This window comes from Limulus polyphemus, unplaced genomic scaffold (genome assembly GCF_000517525.1).
Source record: "Limulus polyphemus unplaced genomic scaffold, Limulus_polyphemus-2.1.2 Scaffold551, whole genome shotgun sequence".
In the NCBI taxonomy this organism is placed as follows: Eukaryota; Metazoa; Arthropoda; class Merostomata; order Xiphosura; family Limulidae; genus Limulus; species Limulus polyphemus.
This window is the reverse complement of record NW_013666161.1, coordinates 448,578-456,344: the sequence shown is the minus strand read 5'-3', so window position 1 is coordinate 456,344 and position 7,767 is coordinate 448,578. Positions and strand designations below refer to the sequence as shown.

At 32.0% G+C, this 7,767-nt stretch overlaps 1 long non-coding RNA gene across 1 annotated transcript in view; it reads right to left on the bottom strand.

The window, feature by feature from the left end:
- LOC111085682 overlaps nucleotides 1-7,503 on the bottom strand; it is a 15,308-nt gene extending 7,805 nt beyond the window's left edge. The window contains exons 1-2 of the long non-coding RNA XR_002610498.1: nucleotides 7,406-7,503; nucleotides 3,484-3,488 (exon numbers count right to left, since the gene is read on the bottom strand). This is a non-coding gene — a long non-coding RNA (uncharacterized LOC111085682). The remainder of the gene's footprint in view (nucleotides 1-3,483; nucleotides 3,489-7,405) is intronic.
- Nucleotides 7,504-7,767: the final 264 nt, after the last annotated feature.

Sequence of the window (7,767 nt, the reverse complement as noted above, 5' to 3'; positions counted from 1 at the left end):
GAAAGGACTTGTGTCGCTAAAGTTTCGTGGGAACGAAGTTACGGAAAATCAACTAACGAACGGAGACGTAACAATATCCTGTAAAATCAGAAAATACAGCAAATATCATTCAAAGCTATTTGTCATTAAGTAAGATAGATTTTAAGATATATTTTTTGGGGTTTCCATTGTTGAGCAGTGCTCCTTCTTGTTTCTTTACAAGTACTATCTTTTAAAACAATATGACTTTTAGTATGAAACATATTTGCTCTTAATCTTGATATTCTGCAAAGATATCACTGCTGATGTACAGGGAGGTAAAGGTGTGGATTTGGTATACCTGGATTTTTGGAAGGCTTTTAACAAATTGCTACATAAAAGATTAATAATAAATAAAAATGTCTTTGGGTGTGAGGAATAAGTTAGCTCAATGAATTTAGAGTTGGTTAGAGAGGATACATAGGGTTGTAATAAATTGACTTCAATCAAACTAAATTGGAGTTGCAAGTGGGGTATGTTGAGGCTCTTTGCTGAGACTTCTACTCTTTTTGATATATGTTAATGATATTGATAAAGGAATGGTCAAGTTTGGTGATATTAAAGTTTTGAGTGTCCAGTGGAATTTCATTAATCCAAGCACATTTCTGATGAAGTATTTCTTGTGAATGTCAAGATATCCAAATAGGATAGTTCAGTCAGTCGATTTGAATACAGTGGATACCATTGTTTGAATATGCATTATCATTCAGTTAATATAAGGGTATAAACTAGTAAGGGTTGTCATGCAACTGCTAAAGAAAGAGCAACTGTATGTACAATACAGTTATCAGTTTATATTTCATCAGTAATTAAAGGAATTGCATAATCAAAGTGGCATGTTATCTCATTATCTTCACATAAGTCATCATTTAATACATAGAACATGTATTGCTTTCTTGTATAAACAATGTTGGTATTTGTATGTATCTTTGTTTTGGAACACTGTGACTTGATATGACTATAGCATAAATCACACTGACTTCTTGATATTTGTTATAGTTTATAAGTATTGTTATGTCTCTGTTCGTTTGTTAATTTTCCGTAGAAATTCTTTCCCAGAAACTTCAGCGATACAAGTTTTTCTTAAATAAATCTAGTTTATTCTTTCACAATACAACTTTGCAATACACTTAATTTCCACAGTCAGTTTAACTTAAACACACGCTATAATTCACAAGGATTCATGCACTTTACTTACGGTCACTACCGTGCTTGACTCAATTGCCCGTCTCTTGAAGAGCCATGTACAGATTACTGAATCATGTATCCATAGAAAATGCATATATTCTATAAGAAATAGCAATTTTGATTTGGAACATAAATATGTGAATCAATTACTGTATAAATTTCCCATTGTAGATTTGTTACATGTAAAAAAAATTGGATTGTTGATGTCTAGACTAAAGTGTTCACAGTAGTTGGCTATGAGGAGGATTCTCTTGTTTTACAAAGGGTTTTGGATCATTTGGCAAATAAATGGTAGATGGCATTTAATTAGGTTAAATGCAAGGGAATGCACGTAGGTTACCTAAATATAAACAAATTACTACTTTCATGGAAACTAACTCAGTAGTGTTTTGGAAGAAAAATATCTTTGTGTTTTGGTCTGTCAGCCTCTTAAGCCTTCTGGGCAGTGTATGACCAGTGAGAAAGCAAATAGCATTTTGTGTTGTAACTAAAGAAGTACTGAATGCAAGTCAAAGGAAGTTATCATTTATTTGTACATTTTTATTTTTGTTACGCCTCACTAAGAGCTACTTACTTTAAGAAGGACATTAAGTTGTTGGAAGGGGTTCAAAGGAGGCCTTACTAAGATGATTCCTGTAATGGAGGGGCTATCATTTCAGGACAGGTTAAGGTCCTTAAAATTATTTACTCTTGAGAAAAGAAGTGTTAGAGGGTATCTAATTGATGTGTTCCAAATTATAATGGGAATAGTTAGGATTTATGCATAATCTTTTTTTAGTATATTTACTGGTAAGGGTGGTAGGACTAGGGGATGTAGATTTAAGATTTGTCAAGGTAGACAAGACAATATAATTTTTCAAATGATAGTCAACCTTTGGAATAGATTGCAGTCAGATGTAATAGACACAACAAGATTGGGAGAGTTCTTGAGAAATTTTATTTGTCGATTCTTTTCATAGTGCTATTAACCTTTAACCCTTTAATGTTTCACTGATATGCTTTGAGGCCATACTGAATATGTATTTTCTATACAAATACAAATTATACAAGTGATCTGCAAAAGAAAGATTTACTCAATTTTGTAAATGATTGTTTGACCATCTTGAATTTGATTCATGTGATTATTCAATAGAAAAATGGTTATTTATTGAAATGAAAACATAATGTTCCTTTACAATACGAGTTGAATAACGAGAGAGCATCACTGAACTGATTTGGGTGACAATGATAAGTTTTCCTTCAAGGGAAAAGTGGTTATGATGTTAACAATGTTGATTACCCTGAAAAAGAAACAAAAGAAGATTTAGACGGTGTGAAATTGAATGAAGATCAAGAAGATGAGGATACTGAAGGAAATGCACCTCAAAATAAGGAATACAAAGGTAACTTGTAAGAACAGTTAATTTGACCCTGGATGCAGGCAAATTAAACACCTTCAAATGCTGATATGAAAGTTGAAACAACAGGATTTCACCCAATTGACTATTTCAACCTGTTCATAAATGTAAAGTTTATCAGTTGATTGTTAAGTGAAACAAATACTTATCTCCCACAATTTATCATTGTGAATAATCTGAGAAGAAGGTCTCATGTTGGAGAATTATATTCAAACACCAAGAAAGAATTGAAAGTTTCTTATGTTGACATTTCTTATTGCTACTATTCCGAAACCATGATGTTCTTCACTTTTCTCTCTCTCTCTCTCTATACATTAATGAACCTTAAGTGAAACATTGTTAGACTAGATCAGAAATAACATACATGGAGAAGTTTATGAAGTCAGAGAAGTGCCGTTTAGAATCAGAAACACAGAATTATATACACAATTCTTAGTGTTTTTCCAATTGTTCAAGAAATTTAGCAGATCTACTTTGAAAAGTAGTTTTTTAACTCAGCTGGTAGAAGTGGGATCTTCCAGCAACAAATGGACCATTTTATCAGACTGTAACCAAAGTCCACTTTGTTATTAGTCCTTACAGAACTTATTTCTGTTCCTTATCTAATATCTTTGGCAAAAATCATCCAAGACAATTAACTCAGGGTGTACAGAGACAAACCCTATAACTCAAACTCTTTACTACCAGTATCCCACCCTTGATTTTCATCATCATTCCGGTAACTGTTTTTTGTTGACATTGGCTCATTTTGTCGTTCGTTTTATCTAACTATTGGAGTTTTCTCAACATACCGTATCTGTGAGCTGTGAATTCTTGCCCTCAGAGGCTTGAGGCCCACATCTTCCCTATCTGGTATCATGGTTCGCTAGTTACTGTCCACACTTTCTTATAATATTTTTGACCTGTTATACCATATAAAAAAAGATGTACTTCTTGAAAACCTTCACATGTTTAACATACTTAGAATTTGTACTTCACATGAAAGGTTGACCACTAGCTGAATGTGTGTATTGCCAAATAACTATATTGTTGCTTGTTAAATACAGGGCTTTACATTATAATTCTATTTTAATCCAAATGAGTTTTAGCAATAGTTTTGCCTAAAGGGTAAGTAACAAAGTTAGGTACTAAAAAGTAATTAAGACATTCTGGGAACTAAAGTAATTTTCTACTTGTTAAAATTGTTGAACTGTTGTCTGTAATAATGCACATAAGAAGAAAGTTAGTGATTACAAATATGGTGACATGACAATGTATTCTTTTCAGTTTTTTTTTAGTCTTAAAAACAGAAAGACATAAGTGCTTATGATTTAAAAAAAATATTAATTACTTTTCATTTATTTTTGTTACTAATCAAATTTTAATATCAATTTATGATGCTAGGGTTTTGTCACATCCAGGATCTCAGGAATATTTTCAGGCCCTAAATAAATTTCAGTAACTTGCTCATTCTACTGTGGCCACATTTGTTCAGTAATATAGTTATGGAATAGAAATGATGTGGGAATGAGACATTTTTATGATATCTCATTTATCCTAAACACACAAAATCATATATATTTGGAGGATTTAATTAGCTTTATGCATTGTTCTGTAGTAAAAATAATTATGATACAGTACCTTACCTTCATTCACAGATATAGCTATTCTCGTTCAGTGCTGCTCTCTATATGCAAAAATTTATTCACATTCCATATAGCCATGAACAACATGGTTCAACTGCATCTCACATGTAAATCACCATGCGATAACCCTCCATCAACAGGAGTGCAACACACCCTCCTGATACATGTGACTCCCTCTATTTGATTCTACTGAACTATCACTTCTCGTTTGGCAGTGCTATAGTGAAGATGTGTTTTGTTGTGCTCTATTCATACATTGTTTTCTTTATTAATATCATACCAAGTGGAAAGATCATCTTTACATTTTACTATTGTTTTTAAATTTTTTAGTTTTCTGTGCAAACTTATTTTTTTCTTTGAATAACTTTCACAGTTTCATCATGTTATGATGAAAACTGAAGTTTTTATTACCACCTCGAACGTTGTACCACAATTACTCAGGCTTCAGGTAGGGGGAACTCGACTGATATGATTTCTTAGCCCTTTTTTACATATTCATATGTTGGTGCATATGTCAAACACTCTCTACCATAGCAACATTTTCCACCCAGTAGTGACTGAAAAATTTCATTGAAAACTTGTTGCTGACTGTGGCATTCTTTAAGTGTTTGAGATGCATAGAGATGTCCTTACATAAATAGTACAGACTTGAAAAACTACCCATCTAGCTTCTAACCAGTTGCTTTAGTGCCATGATGAAATGCTCCATGGATAACATGTAGCTCAGATGATTTGACACTCAGCATTGTGCTTTCATGTTCTGCCATCATCTTGGAATGTAGCAATTCATGGAACTTCGAATTGACATTTGGTTTGTCTATGGACACTTGTGCAAAAACAGCTTTGATGTTACATGACTAAAATATTCCAGTATTTTAATGAATCTGCATATATATCCCATAAACTCTACATAATATCGAGTTATAAACTGCAATGCACAAAATGCTTGGTTAACCTTTAATCTTTTAAACCAAAATGAATATCTTATCTTGAATTTTGATTTATAACGAGAAATGTTTGGCATATTAATTTTAAATAACTTATACAAAAGGGAACCAAGCATTTTGAAAACAAAAATTATAAATATTGAAGCTGATATATCTACAGTATTACCCCTTCCAAAAATGGAACTAAATGTTACTCATGGATTGCATATTAGCTGATATTGGGATATGAAGCAGTAAGAAGTTTGACAAGTATTTTTAAGATGCCACTGTTGGTACAATTATGAAATTATCTAGGTATTTCCAAAAGAGTGTGTCTCATTTTTTAGGTTTTGAACAGTTATTCATCTGTTTCACACGAATAAACAATGTGGCATTTTAAACTACATTAAATTATTTTGCTGTATATATGTTTCAACTGTGAAAGTATCATCTAAAAATCATGATATTCATTTCATTAATAGTTTTTCATAGACCCATCACCTTTAACTAGTGTGCACTCACCTGACTATTGACATCCCAGAAACGAATCTGAACATCCATCTGTTTGTTCTTTGTTGCATAATTGGCTGATTACTTGCCACTCCAGTACAATCTTGACATACAGAGTGCTGCCAAACAATGATATGTATGCAGCTTTCCTTTCCCCCACAGGCAAATTTTGTTGTAATGGTGCTGTCAGAGAATATTCATCTGAACAGTGATGAAATGTCACAAGAAGAACTGTAGCTATAGTGAGAAGAAAATATCTTGAAGACCCACAATATTTCACTATCAAGCGTGTTTTGTGAGACAAAGCTGGCTATAGAATTTGAACACAATATTGATTGAAATTCATGTACCAACTCGACTTGTATTATACTTTATATAGGCTTACTTGAGCTTATGCTAAGTCCAGTTGTAGTCAAATAGCTTGCAACGTTATACTGAAGTTTTGTTTGTTGAACCCTCATCGAAGGAACATATGAGGCAACAAAAAAATACAACCCTTTGGCCTGTTTTAGGCTCTTCACAAACTCCAAGTGTGCTGTTCCTTCAGCATGGCTTAGCACAGCAAATGTCAAACAATTTACATCGTGCTCTGCTTTCATTATTCTTATCCACCTCCAGTCATTCTGAAAATATCTCATTGGTTAGCCACTGCTCTTGAAAGGATGACTTGTATTTTGGCATTTTACAGATGAATAAATTTGATATTATTTAAATTCAAGACTAAACAAATCAATTAAAAAGTGAAATAACTCGCACAATTATGCACTGACCTATATGCTCAAGTGTATTTATGGTATAAATTCAATTCTAGCCAATTGTGACTAAGGTGACAGTGCCCACAGTTGCTGTAGTTCCAGTTGATAAATTGACACCTAACGACTATGAATGTAACCATTATACTAATGGTTCCTAATACAAAGACACTATATCGTATTTATCTCCAACATATACACTATACGACCAGAAAATAACGAAAATTCAGGACTTTACAGAAAGTCCATCATAATTTTTTAGACTTCGCTAAGGAACTGATACTACTTGAACTAATTTCATTGTTATTATACGTTTAAATTTATTTCCTTTAAAGGTTTCTTGTCTACAATTACAGATGGTATAAATAAGAAGAGGAAGTAGTGTATGAATATTACTTTTTATTATTAGTGGCTTCTGCATTTTTTTTGGAAAGCAAGAATGTAACAATCAAAATCATTTAACAAAATTCAAAATACAGTAGCATCTTCCAGTTTCAAGAAATGATACTATACTCCTACTTGTAACAACTTTTATTTCTAAGCTTCTGTGGGATTTTGTTTAATGTGCAAAGGGCCTTTATTGGATACTGCACTTTTAATGATAAATTGTTATACAATGTCTAGTTTGTTTATTTTTATCAGGAATGTTATTCATGCTTTAAAGAGCATCATAAGACAAAATTATTCTTCATAATAACCAATGGATATTCCCAAATAGTAGTATTACTATTAGTGTCATACTTGGAATAGAACAATAACAGTGACACTGAAGAAAATATTTCAAAATGTGTTTAATAATGTTTGAAAATCTTTTTATTTTAAAACAAAGATGTCAATCAAACTACTCTGTTATATTATATAAGTTGAAAGCATCAACAGAATTGTAACTTGTAAGCCATTTATAATTGAAAGTTCATTTCAGATATTAAATTAGCAGCTGTTTTAATCCTTAATGTTCTTTGTCTTAACTATAGATGTATCATTATTACGTTATGTATTACATTTTCTAATAGCCTAAAGCTGAGTTAAATTGTAATTTAGATTTAGTAATTAAATAAATGCCAATCCATCTCCAATTTATATTTACCAATAACATTGATACAAATGGTTTTTTTAATACAAATACATTTTAATAGAATTTACAATAACAGTTATTACAAACAATGATTTATGTACAAAAGTTTTACAAAACTTACAAGCAATATAAAGTCTTCTTTCTAGTTTGCAACTTCCTTGATGTCTTATCAAGGGTTTACGATGAGCAAGTTAATTTCGAGTTGATGTAGGTACAATTCACTTAATAGGGAGCTAGCTAGCCCTGTAGTTCTCGCTGATCACATGCCGAGTTTCC